Below are 14,545 nucleotides of genomic sequence, written 5' to 3'. Positions count from 1 at the left end.
ATAAACATAATACCTTAAACAAGAGTAGAAATATACATACAGTATAACAAACTTGACCTTAAATTTGTATCAATAAACCAAAATCCATACCAATGTAAAGAATTTTGAGATTAACAGTTGTTTTTTGGATTAAAGTAGATTTAATAATCTACCTTTTTTCATCATTTCTATATCACTCTTGAGTCATTAAAATCAAGTAGCACTTAGGGAACACTTAAGTCAGAATAGTCTTATGTTACTATGCTCCCATGCTCCAGGTTAGCGAGGAACCCTGTTGCAGGAATCTTAAAAGTTCTTATTAATAAAATCAAACCCGAGGCCAGTTATCGGGGTCAATGCTGGTAGATCAGAGAGACAGAACAAGCCACAGCTATCTCACCTCGCCGGATCCTCAGCTGGTCTTGTCTCCTCAGACTGGAGGCCTCTGAGTCCTCATCCAGAATGGGTCTCAGCTGAATTACTGCTCAAAAGCCTGAAACTTAACCAGGCCAAATGCTTCACCAGCCAAAAACTTCTAGTTTCTGGTCCTCACGCCTTATATATCTTTCTGCTTTCTACCACCACTCCCTGGGATTAAAGGCTGGCTTTCTGGGATTAAAGGTGTGTGTCACCATGCTTGGCTATTTCCAATGTGGCCTTGAACTCACAGAGATCCAGAGGGATTTCTATCTCTGGAATGCTAGGATTAAAGGTGTGAGTGCCACCATTTTCTAGCCTTTGTATTTAGTGGCTGTCTGTTCTCTGACCCCAGATAAATTTATTAGAGTACACAATATTTTGGGGAACACAATACCACCACAGAACCCTGTGTCGGGGAAGCTGCAATAGGAAAAAAAATGAATTCAATGGTAACACAGAAATCAGAAGAAACCAAAATGTGCTTAGGAAATGATTTCACCAACTCTGATTAATTCCAAGTTTAAAATACTTGTCTTCTCCCAGAAGGTGGCACAGATTCTGTGTGAGAGGCAGAGAGGGTTGGGTACTATTCCCTTCCCCCAGCCAAACTGATTAAAGTTTATGACTAAGCAAGAAAAAGCAGAGACTGGTGTGAGGGTGCATCCCAGGCATTAAAGGTATCTAGTCTTAGTGAATATATATATTCAATCAGAATTAAATCTTACCAGTGTCATCATTTTTTAATAATTATTATCATGCTTTCTTAATTTATACTTGTGAAGCTAGGGAGTTTTTCCACCACATCATTTTTTTTTATTATTATTTCTATGTTGTTATTAGGCACCACATCAAATGTGTCTTGTGGAATCCATTTTCAATCAGTAGAGAAAGTGACTGCTAGGTTGCTCTGTTGCCCAAGCCTCATCCTTCCCATACATGCTTCTCTTCTACTGGTGTTCTGGGCCTACATCACCCACAGGGTCAGTCTTTTGTTTCTTTGCCAGTGAGAAGCACTTTGAGAGATGGGAGCAGTAGGGAACTCTCCTCTTTTCTTTCCTTGGATGTCTCACCATGGAAACAAGTTCTTAAAAACATCTCATTTTATGATATAAGGTGAGTAAAGACAGAGGTAACTGGAGGAAATTAGAGCTTAAATAATTATACCTTTTAGTTTTTTCACAGAGGCAATGTTTTTACCTTTGATAGTAAACTGTCAGAATTTTTGTATCAAATATTGAAGTGTATTAGGTCTCAGAAATAAATCCAAGCCTCAGCTTCTTCCCTTGTAAAATGGAGGCAATAACTAATAACTCAGTGCCTACTATGAGGACTATGGAGATGATTCAGATGCTAACAAATAGGAAGTAGTAGCATAGAACCCAACATGAGAGATGTCACAACTGAGATACTACTACCTGCTGTTGTTTGAATATTGTCTCTAAAGATCATGTGATGAAGGCTGATTTGACAGCATTTGGTGCTGATGGGAGTCAGTAGAACCCTCAGGAGGAGGGGCCAGGTTGAAGGTCTTGGGGTACATGTTTTTGAAGGCACTATTGAGACCCTATTTGCTTTTTCATCCTCCCTCTTGCTTCGTGTCTGCCAGAGGCGGGCAGCTTTGTTCCACACTGGTTTCTCCAGTATGATGTGCAATTTAGCCACAGATCCAAGAACCACATAGCCAACTTACCAAAGATTGACACCTCTGAAAAGTACCTCTCAAAACAAACAGACCTTTCTTCCTTGTAAGCTGATATTCTCAGTCATTTTGTCTCAGCAATCTAAAGCTAAAATACACATCTTTCTCATGTTTATTTCCTTTGACTTACTATATCTTCTAAGAGATTTTCAAATAGTGATTTGTAGTTTTATAAGTAATGGGAAAATTTTTTCTACAATGAAGTCAAGATATTACCTTTGCTACTTTTCCTGTGAACATCTGTAGGTAGGATAATAACTGACAAATTGTATTTTGCTTTTGTATTTCTAGATGAGCACCATGAAGCAGAAGGATCTTGGATTGAATTCTGGATCTATGTCTTCCTAATAGCAGAACCTTAGATTAAATTCTGTCTCACCTGCAAGAATTAGAGTGAGGAACGCTTTGAAAATCCGTGTAAGACACTTACCTCAGGACTAAATCAATGTGAGTCTGGATGATGTATTACGGCCCTTACTGCTATCCTTAGTTACTCCTCAGAAGCAGGTGTAGGATGAAGACAGTAAAACAAAGCAGCAGCATGGGCTCTACCAAAGGAGCCCCCGCTTCCTTAAGAGCATCCAGGGGCTCTGCTCCCGTGTATTTGTGTCAACCCCCTCTGCTTGACCCCCAGCTCTGGAGTCACATGGCTCTGGAAGGCCTTGTGTTTATTTTTGACTTCATTCTGAGGACATTTCAAGGAACAGGTATAGCATTTGTTTACGACCAGGTGATGGCTGCTGAGGTGCAGGGACTTTAGAAGCCCGAGTCACATGGCATATAACTTGGAAGTATCATTTCCTATTAGTCAATCAATTGATAAGTAAAATCACTTTCGAGGGAGGGAGGAATGTGACGAACGGGAAGAGCCCTTGAAGGAGGTACTCCTTGACCTTGTGGCCTGTTTCTCACAGGAGGGGAAGGAATGGAAATGCCAAGGTGCTACGTTAGTGGAACCGTTCTGCGACACACTTGTGCTCTCCACACCTGAAAGTGCTTTAAGGAGCACAGGACAAAATACCTTCTTCTCATTTCCTTGTGGCAACAAAAAATATCCTTTCCTTTATTTGGGACGAATTCTTAGACATGAAAATACTGCATAGACTCACTTCTGAAAAAGCTGAAGATTAGGGAAAATACCACAAGTATGGAATTTGGGACACCACAGACATACAGGCACTTCTTTTATGAGCTAAGATATAAAGGTTACCTACCAGTCTGCTGTTTTCTGCGTGTTTTTAGTCCAAACATCTAAGCCTTATCCAAGATTTTCAGTAAGTCTAGGAAAATGCACATTTCCCCTCATAGAAGATATTAAAAAATGAGAAAATTTTTCTTTAACTTCTGAGAACTGTCTCTTCAAAAACAAATAAGAAAACTAAAGAGTAAGCCAAAATATAAGCATAGGTGTGGAAACAAGACTCTTAGGTTTTTTATAATGCAATTCAATTTTACTAATTTCCTTTCCTTTCTCCTATAGCAAGATACTATGAGATAATAGTACAGGGGACTGAATTGTTAGTGGGCAGTGAGTGATAGTCATTATTTCAAAGGTGGTCACTGCTGCTAACGTTTTCTCATTCCTATTTATTATTGTATTTAAACAATAAACAGAATTCAATGGTAAATAAAGTCTCAAGATAATTATATTTGTTGTTGAGTGCCCCTCTCTATCAATTTTTAAAATTTATAAAAATTGTATTTTAAGATAGTGGCTGGATTTTTCAGGAAACTCTCCTTTTTAGCAGTTCATGTTTGATGACAGTGTTTTCACATTACTAACATTAAGCATAATTTCTCAACAGAAGACAATTACATTAATGAATGATTCTTGTGCTATCAAATCCCATGGAAGCCATTTCTGCAAAACCAAGTGGAAAATCTGTTCTGTGTTTAGAAGAGATGGCAGTTCTCATACCCGACAAAGAAAGCCAACTTTCATATTCAGTTACCAATGGATAAATTCTGGCCTGGAATTCCACTTTCAAAATATGTTCTAATAAATTCAAGCCCCAAATAAGTTCATGTCCAGTAGAGCAGTTCATTATTCATTGGGTATGGTATAAAGAAAAGCTTAATATTTTCCCAATGATTCTCAGCCTAGTAAATTTTGTTATTTCTCTTTTAGGTAAAAAAAAAAATCCACTCTACTAGCTGTGATATTCCTAAATTAGAAGAAATTTCTTGTTTAAAGATCACCATATATAGAATTTCCAGTGTTTAATCATGTTTCCTCCTTGATATATATTTTCTGAGTAGTTGAGAAGTTTTCTTACTCACCACATAATCCATGGCAGAAGGTTAAACTTTCATTTCTCCCTAAGTCTGATTTATACCAAAAACTCATAACTTGGGTCAAATGAAGCATTTTTTCTGTACTTCAGAATTTGTTTCTTACAAGAGTAAATGGAAAGAAGATCAGTATTAAAGCTGCCAATGAGAAATGCTAGCCTGCAGGTCACTATGTCACCCACTCAGCTTGTAAGAAGTGGTGGGTCCAGAGAGAAGAACCCAGGTAGTTAATAGCAGAACCAGAATTAGTAGAGATATTTGGTTATCAGTTTGTTTCTCTGTCTCCCACTGTAACCCTCTCTCCATCTCTATTACTTTTTCTGAAAACTTGCCTAATATTTTTGTGAGCATGGGATGACTGAGGGATACCACAAGTCATCATGCTCTGGGGAGCTGGATCCTAAAGTGACACAGAGGAGTTTAGCTTGCTCTAAAATGTCATAGGATTGGGGGAAAGGAAGGAAGGAGGCTTGAAGAAAGAGAATAAGACCTTCAGACAAACATCTCCTCTGCACTCTGCTGGGAGTGAATGGTGCGGGGCAATGGCCCGAGGCTTCTCAATTCAAGGAGGCTGGAAAGACTGGGGGAGACTCATTTACACAGTTTTGGAAAGAGACTTTCAATGCATGACAATAAAAGTAGAAATCATAACAACAAAAGATGGATGGACTTATTGCATAGACAGAGGATAAGCAGAAATTTCTTCAAAAGCATAAAACAATAAGAGAGGTGCCAACTTACCTCTCTTAGCATCACTGTTACTGAGAGACATGCAAGCTGAAAAAATAACACGGAGATAAGGATGCAGGAAAAAGAAACATTTTCACAAGCATAAAAAGTGCATATCCCCACAAAGAAGCAAATAAATGAAAAAAAAAAAAGAACAAACCTTAAAACATGACAGGAGCACCATATTTCTCAGCTAAACAGCTAATGATGATGAAATATCGACAATGTCTCAAATGAAGAACTATGAGAGACCCAGTACAGAGGCTGTGGCTCACACCATGGAGTGGGATAACAGTATGAGAGACAAACCAGATAACTTTGTTGGAGAGAGGTTTTACATCTGTCCCTGAAGTTGCAAAGCACCCCTAGTTTGGGATCCAGCAATTCCTTCTCTTGGAATGAACCCTGGGGATAAAAATACCCAAACATAAAAGCCTCAAGCTGAAAAAAATTACACATTGGGGATATTGGTTGAATAAATTCAATATGCATAACATGCATATAAATGTTCATAAAATGTATGCAATATTTGGACACATTATTAATTTGTTTTGCTTCAATGAGAAAGGTGTGCAATATGCAATATCTATATGTCTGTATCTATATCTATATACATTTAAAAAAGTTTTAGTGTATTTTAATGTCTTGTATTTTATGAGGAAGAATGTTCTGAGAGAATAGAAATCCTCTCCATGGGTGTGGAAGACTTATTGAGAAAAGAGTAGGTTAGGAATCCAGATAAGACAGGGAGCACTGAGAACCATGGGGTTGGCAGTGATGGTGGTGGTGTGTGGGTGGTGGTGGTGGTGGTGGTGATGATGGTGATGATGATGATGATGGTGTTGATACTGATGACATTGATCATTGTGGTGATGATGGTAATGGTGGTGCTGATTTGTGAGAATTTGGTGGAACCAGATCAATTTTGGTCTGTTAGGTCATGGTAACAACCTGACATTTTCTATTTCTTCACCCCTTTTCTGTCTTTTGTACAACCGTTAAATCCACCAGGACATTTATTTTGCTCTTGTGCTTTTGTTGTTAAAACCTTACTGTTCAGTATGAGAGCTGCTAGCCACAGAAGGATATGAAGACTTCAAAAATGACTGATAGGAGTTGTAAGATAGGATATGTCTTTAAGGAACATTTATTCTGGCTATTCAATGAGATAATAATATTTGGACACAAGGAATTGAACGAAATGCTATATAAAAATTAATTGTACCAATTCCTTTTTACTTTTTAAAATATGACTAACCTTATATTCAATCTATACTTAAGTTTAAATTAAATAGACATTTAGAAATATCTGAAATTATCTGTGTGGCTCACATACTATTGCTATTAAAATCATAGATGTAGAAGATGCATCGCTGTCATAATTGTTTGCTGAATAAATGAGTGAGAAAATGGCTCAGCTTTTTTTTTCTTTTGTGATCTCTGAATTCATTTTTGATGCCAAGACAAAGGGACTTGCAGCTGGGAGGGAGCTGGTTTCCAATGCGTAGTTATTGAAGTAGACTCTCCCAGACTCTTGTTTTCCCCAGAGTATTTCTGAGAGACCCTTCTGACCACTTGGTAGACATGTGCCTGGTTGCAAGGAACTCTGAGTTGAGGCAGAAAATTCTACTGTTGTAGGTATTGTAGTCAAAGACTCAGATTTGACAGAATCAACAATTGCTCTAGTGGCTTGCAGTTTTAAAACCAATATCTTAATCTTGGTGAGGATTATCCAATGGATTTGGGCAGTGAATACATCTCAACACACTTAATTTATTAAAAATGTCATGAGCTAGCATACAAGTGGAGGTCAGTGCCCTTTTTACTGAGAGGCATGTATGTATAGAGCAAGATTCAAATTCTTAGTGGTACCCGAAAGATGCTTTTTCATACGTGTCTGTAACTGTAAGAGTTGAAGTTTCTAATTATGAATTTACCTGTAAGGGTTTCATATACACCTGTGTTGGCCAGACATATATTTACAGACATGACCTTTTCTTATCTACTGAAATATAGATGAGTAAATTTTCAAGAATTTATAGGCAGCCAGAGAAAAGTGTTTTCTAAGTGGGTGACAGACACTGAGACTGGATCCTGCTTCAGGCAGTAGCAAGCAAGTTAAACCATCTCTGATTGACTTTTATTAACTCTGATTTGTAAGGCTGATAGGCTCAGGCTTGTAGCTGATGGACAGGTTTTTGTCACTCAGCCAAGATATGAATCCTAGAGAAATGCCAACGAGAAGAGACGGTGTTGTTCTCCCAATCCATTGTGCTTTGAGCGTTTGCTACTTTGTTTTTTTCTGTTTTACATACCCAAGCTGAAATGTTTGTACCAATTATTTTGTCATTCTTTATAAAACTTAGTTTAATCAGATGCCGAGTCTGATCTTTGTGCTTTAGGCTATGGCTGTAAATAGCAACGATGTGGAAATGCTATTTGTTTGAGCTGCTGAACACATTGGTTAAGAGAGCAGGCACAAGAATATGAACACAAATTTTTTTCCGACTCCTAGCTCCCTCCAAAGGCTATTTGTTTATTGAAAAAAAAAAACAAACTCCTTTAGTTACCCTTTAAAAATGCCTCTTATGGGCTAGGTAGGTACAGATTCAAAAGCCCTTCATGTACCTAATATATTCATTTTTGTTCGTTGGGTTGACACTCAGCAAAGTTACACAGCTTGTTTCTGACAGCTCTAGATATAGTCTCATCCACCCGGCTCTTGTTGAACATCTACCGGGATGAGTCAAGCCCTGTGCTTGGTGTATGCTTTACAGACACTGCGTTTAAACTTCATAAAGATGTTGCATGAGTTGTTATTCCTATTTTCAGTGTTGGAATGCATTTCCAAAAATTTTTCTTATTTTTAGAGGTTTCAATTGAAAACTGATCAGTGATTTTTGTTTTAGCTGTACATGGGTCAGATCTCCAGAGCCTTCCTTTCTGTTCCACTCATTAAAATCTGCTCTCTGAAATGATCCAATGATCTCCTTCTCACTTAGGTATAAAGGCTGATAAGATTTAATGGGCTTCCTGTTTCCTTTGAAATGTCTTTTCTGACCCTTGAGTTATTTAGAAGTTTGTTTCATTTTGAAATATTCAGAGATTTTCAAGATGTGTTATTGAATCCCAGCAATGCTGATCTGACTACAGAACACACTCTATCATTTTGGTTATTTTCAATGTATGATAGTTTAATGGTTTAGCTGATGACCTGTGTTGGCAAGAATGTATGTTTTTCTGCTATGCTGTACTGTGTTCTATAAAAGTTTATCAGGACACTTTTTGATATTCTTGTTTAGATTTTCTGTATCCTTACTAATCATTCAATTTTCTTATCAACTACTGAGAGAGGAACACCGTATATCCAATCATAGGCTGGCCTACTTTTTCCTTCTTTGTTTTACTTTATTTTGTCTATGTTTGTGACTGGATCTTACCAAGCAACACAAGCTAGGCTCAAAATTATGATCCTTCTGTTTCAGCCTCCTGGGTGGGGTCACAGGCACACACCAGCATGCCTGGCTATGTCATGATACCAAAGTGGAGTTTGAGCTGGAATATTTTTATTGAGCTAGCTTTGGGCTCAATTGTGCATATAGTTAGTTAAGTTTGATTCAGCACAGTCTTCAAATTTCAGAGCAGGCTCAACAAAAAGCTCACTTGCTTTGTTCCAGATTTGGGTTTGTGTGCCTATAAAGGGTCTCCTTGGCTCACCATTGCCTTCCATCTCCAGCAGGGTCCCCACACCTGCACTCAATCTGGGGGGATTTTTAAGCTCTTTTTTCAGTCACAAGATGGTCATTGCTTCCATTCATTGGAAGACAGAGTGCCTAGAATTTCTGTCACTTCTTTTCTTTTCTTTTTTCTTTTTTTTTGGTTTTTTGAGACAGGGTAGGGTGGGGAAGAGACACACAGCTTCCAGCTCTCCTGCTGAGCCAAGGCGCAGATGGCCTTGATAGAGCAGACACAGTGCTGAGAGTACTGAATCTTGGGGAGGCTTTCTCTGACTACCCAGACTACCCCGCTAGCTGGTAGAGTGACCGGTAGACACTTCTATACTGGCGAACTGGACGTGTGGAGGATTCTGGATTTCCATGTGATATCCACTGGGAGTACTGCATCACCATTCAGAAGGGATGATAAACTGTTTAGTCTATCCTGATATCATCCTGCCAGAAGGTGGCATCATGGTGAGGATGCTGGGATGCTGGACTTCCAGTCGGCTTTTTCCTTCAGGTGCCATTGGGAACACAGATATTTCTGTACTATTGTACTGGGATGAAACATCTGTTTAAATCTTTCTGTTTTATTATCTCTTTCCCTTTGTGGTGCTGGGGAAAAGAACAGGCTATTGTCAGAAACTGTTGTTCTTGCTTGGATCAAGTTATACTTTCCCACAGTTCTTTTGGGATGCATATAGTAAAAAAAAAAAAAAAAAAGTTAAAATTGTAATTTAAGCTTCTATCTTATGGAGCTAGAAAAAGAACACCAAACTTAATTCTAACTAAACAGAAGTAAGTATAGAAATTAGAGCAGAAATTGAAAATACAAATTATTGATTTTTCCCAAGGTAAAAATCCGCAAAACAAAAAGCAAGTTCTTTGAAGGAATTGAGAAAACTGAAGGTCAAACTAATGAGAGGTAGAAAGCATATTGGTAACTAATATCTGAAGTGAAAGAGAAGCGAGCACTTCAAATCATTAAAAGCATAAGAAAGGAATCTTAAAAATAACTCTATGCTTACAAATGGTGACTTAGAGGAAAAGGACCAGTTCCACAGAAGTCACAATCTGCAAACATTCTCACCAGAAATAAATAATCTGAACTAGCATATATAAATTAAAAAGTATAATCAATAATATTCAGATACAAATTAAAAAGTATAATCAATAATATTCAGATATGGTAGTTTGTGCTAGTAATCTCTTTACTTAAGAGGTTGGTATAGGAAATATGGTATGAAGTTGAGACTACCCTTGTGTGACAGAGTGAGTTACAGTCCAGCTTGGGCTACAGTGAGACTCCACCTACCAAAATCAGAAATAAATATAATAAACATTTACTAATATTTTTCCAAAACAAAAAGCACCAGGCACTGATAGATTTACTGGTGAAATCACTAACCATTTAGGACAATATTCATACAAATTCCTATAGCCTCCATTACAAGATCCATTAAAGAAGGATCACTTCCAAACTTATTCTATGAAACTAGAATTGTACTAGCACTCAAAACAGACAAAAATATTGGGCTTAAAAAAAACAGACATCTCTCTTGAATATAAATGCTAAGACCTAGAGCAATATACTAGCAAATGGAGTCTAATATTATCTAAAAATTTTATGTTATGACCGAATAGACTTATCACATCTGTTTGATTTAAATGGTGGTGGTGGTGGGGTAATACACCTTTACCCTTCCTTTACAATATTGTACTTCAAGTTGTTGCTAATGTGTGATCACCAGAAACAGAACATGTATGTAGGTGGCCATAGTGACTAAAACCTAAATTTGCAGCACTTGGGAGGTTGAGGCATGGTGATTACCATGAGTTTGAAGTCATCCTGGTTAGCATACTGAGTTCCAGTGGCTGTCTGAAAAAAAGCACATTGGCATACAGTTTGAAAGGGAAGAAAGAAAAACTACTTTCATATACAAAAGATGAATATTTTATGTTTAGAAAAGCCTAAAATTTTGATTAAATAATAACTTGAATTAATAAGTTATTATAACAATGTTTATAGGATCCGAAGGTTAGTTTACAAAAGTTTAACACTTTACCATGTGCCAGCAAAAAGAAAAGTAATATTTTCAGTTAAAAACACAATGCAGAGTTTAGAGAAATGCATCAGCAGCTAAGGGTGCTTGCTGCTCTTGCACAGGACCTGGATTCAATCACTGTCATCCATATTGATGCTCACAACTACCTGTAGTGTAACTCTAGTTCATGGAATCCAGTACTCCCTTCTGGCCTCCAAAACCTCTGGCACACATGTGGTGCACATAAATTCATTCAGGCATATACACATGAAAATAACAAATAAATCCCTCTGAAAAAGTACAATATACTTCATATTAGCATACCCTCAAATAAAATATGTAGGTACAAATATGTGTGTAATGTCTTATGGTTTAAAATAGATGGTACTCCATGTAGTCTCATGACTTTGAACACTAGGGTCCCCCCACAGCTGGTTGAAGACTATTGGACAGGAGGCCACTTCAGGAAGTATGTTCCTGGGTTGGGCCTTGATGTTTTATAGTCTGACCTTGTCTCCTGTACACTTTCTGATTCTTGACTAGGGGCAATGTGTGTGTCAATCCCAAAGCCATGCCTCCCCACCATTGTGGTATAAGCCAAAAGAAACATGCATCCTCTCCTAAATTGCTGCTTATCAGGAATTTGGTCAGAGCAATGAGAAAAAAAAAACAATATATGTCTGTTAGAGGAAAACAAGATAGTATTTACAGAGGACATTCGATGGACTCATGCAAATTGCACCTTCTTAAAATTCAACACAACTAACAAATAAAAATCAGTTTAAACAGTGAGCCAAATTCTTTAAATAAACATCACCAAAAATGTGTGAATGGCTAATAAGTGTGTGGAAAGGTAGACTATATTGTGTATCATTAAAGAATTGAAATTCAAACAATGATGGGACTCCTATAACCCACAGTGTGGCCAGAATCTCAGACTGTAACACTACTTAGTGCTAGTGAGGATGTGGGGTAATAGGAACACTTTTCCATTTACAGTTAGTAAGAATGGACGATGGCATGACCACTTTGGAAGAATATTTAGCAGCTTTGTACAAAACTCAGTATGCTCTTTTTCTAAATCACTGAAACAATGGAAATTTACTTTCTGATAAGCAAGAAATCAGGAACTAGATAGTTCAAGAGTCATCTCATTCAGCTATACAATGAGTTACCATGGTCTCTCAAATATATTTCTGCCTTCAAAGCCACAGTGGTCTCCTGTAGAGTTCCAAAATGCTGCGGCCATCCACAAGCTTCTTAGTGTTTTTACTGATTTGGTAGATTTATATCCTGATCACAGTATTCTCTCCTTTTACTCTTTGCAGTTCTTCTCCACCTCCCCTCCCTTCCAGATGCACTTTTCTGTCACTAGAAAACAAACAGGCTTCTAGGAATAAGAGATATGATATGATATGATATGATATGATATGATATGATATGATATGATATGATATGATATAAAAGCTAACATGTCAGAATAGGACAAAACAAACAGAAGGAAAAGAGCCCAAGAAAAGGCACAAGAATCAGAGACTCTTTCATTCACACACTCATGAATTCCTTAAGAACACTAAACAGAAGGTTGTAATATATAAACAAAGGACACTCAGCTTCCTTTTCCTCCAGGGATTCCTGAGCTCGGAGGGGAGGCATTTAATGGAGACATCCTGTTTAGGGCTGTGCATTCTAAGCTCTCTCACTCTCTCTCTAATGTCTGGCTGTGGGTCCCTGTATTTGTTCCCGTCTGCTGCAGGAGGAAGCTTCTCTGTTGATGGCTGAACAAGGCACTGATCTATAAAAACTTAGGGTACTTAATCATCCTGTACACAAACAACATCCTTTGGTATTTGCCCAAAGATGATGAATAATTCTGTTGGCACAGAACCTGTGCAGGAATGCAGCAGTTTTATTCATAATTGCTCCAATTTGTAAACAACCAAGATGTCCTTCGGTGGGTGAATAGATTAGTAATCTATGGTACATCCAGGTAATGGAATACTTTTAATCTCAAGAAGAAATGAGCTAGAGATCCATGAAAAGACAAGGAGGAACTTTACCGAGTATTCCTAAGTGAGAGAAGCCAGCTGGGAGAACGCACCTGCTGAATAATTCCAACTGTATTAAATTCAGTCGAAGGCAAGAACATGCCGACAGTAAAAGTCAGCTATCACTAAGGGTAGGCTAGGGGGAAATGAATAGCAGAGCATAGACAATTTGTAGGGTGGTTTGAACTTATTTTATATGTAAGATAATGATTGGTATATGTATTTCTTCATTTGAAAATTATTTTTCTGGTGAATAGCAAGGTGGCTTTCTCTTCTTTTTTAATCATTCAAGTGATGCTTAAAAATGGAAACAATGAAGCATATTATACTTCTTTTCCTTCCTTCCTTCCTTCCTTCCTTCCTTCCTTCCTTCCTTCCTTCCTTCCTTCTCCCTCCCTCCCTTCTTCCCTCCCTCCCTCCGTGTCTCTCTCTTCTTTCTTTTGTGTCTTAAGATCTGCTTTTGTCTGATGCCTCTTATCACCTTTCCTCTGAACTTCTCGAAAGAGGAAGGCTTTGGGATACTGATACATCCTCCATGCTCAGCTGCATCAGTTGATCCTCAATTTCGCCTGTCCCTTCAGGGCTTGGATTACTGTGAGAAGCCACTTTCTCTCCATCCACGTTTCTTACTCTAAGACTTCTTAGATGACACCTTGCAGGTTAGAATCAGGAGGAAACAAACTCAGGTGGCACATTTTCCATGGGCAGTGCTCCTTGTCTAACCAGAGCCCCTTTTCCAGGTTAGTCTACATCTAATACTCCTCCAGGAAGTATGGTGATAATAAGCCAGATGCAGACATTTCCTTCAACGTTTGCCAGACGACGTGGCTCCTGGGAGAAGATTACAGTGAAGTCTGTGCAAAGGGGCATTGGAGCCTCCCTCCCAGAGGAAAACCAGTTTTCAGTCTGAGACTGACCCCACAAGTGGAGTCAAAATCCAATGGTTACATCACCCTCAAAACATTCTGTTTAAGGCAGAGGCAGCTCATAGAGATGACAGACCCAAATCACAGCCTCCAAGTGTCATTTGTTAGTTTTCTTTTCTCTCTAGCCTCATTTGAGGCCTTCAAAGGGTTAAAAAAATAAAGTTTTAAAGTGTTCTTTTATCTGTGTTATCTGACTTTCCTTTTTTTTTAAAGACAAGGTTTTCTTGTTGACTAGCCTTGAACTCTTGAGTTTCAAGATGACATGCAAGGCATTTTTCAAAATTATACTTACTCTATGCTTATTGTGGCATGCCTATCTCTCTGATAAGAATGAAAGTTTTGCCATAAAATTTCAAAAATATTTAGGTAGTTTGTAAAGATTTTTTATTTTATCTTTTGCTTTTCATTATAAATCTGTTTATCACCAGGCAGTATTGTGCCTGGCCTTGGAGTTAATTCCGAAAGATACTAAAGAAAGGAAGTCTCAGCTGAAGACTTTACCCCAGGTCCACCCTATGCTAGTAACCACTAGGAGAACAACAGGGTGTGTGACTGAAATTTCTTGCTAAGTGGCATTTTCTGCTAATAGATCAAAATATCATTTGTTATTTATTGTCGCCTGGTGTTGGGCAGCTCCAGGAAGCTTTGTGGCTCTCTTGGGTTGGAGGACATGCAGTAATAATTACCA

The 14,545-nt window shown here is 38.0% G+C and overlaps 1 long non-coding RNA gene across 1 annotated transcript; it reads left to right on the top strand.

Annotated features, from left to right (window-relative positions):
• The first annotated feature begins 1,240 nt into the window (after nt 1-1,240).
• On the top strand, nt 1,241-3,745 carry LOC119087784. Its single transcript, XR_005091265.1, has 3 exons — nt 1,241-1,512; nt 2,390-2,545; nt 3,013-3,745. It is a non-coding gene; the product is annotated as an uncharacterized LOC119087784 (long non-coding RNA).
• The last annotated feature ends 10,800 nt before the right edge of the window (nt 3,746-14,545 follow it).

This window comes from Peromyscus leucopus, chromosome 4, assembly GCF_004664715.2.
Source record: "Peromyscus leucopus breed LL Stock chromosome 4, UCI_PerLeu_2.1, whole genome shotgun sequence".
Lineage (NCBI taxonomy): Eukaryota > Metazoa > Chordata > Mammalia > Rodentia > Cricetidae > Peromyscus > Peromyscus leucopus.
This window is presented reverse-complemented; position numbering and strand designations above follow the sequence as displayed.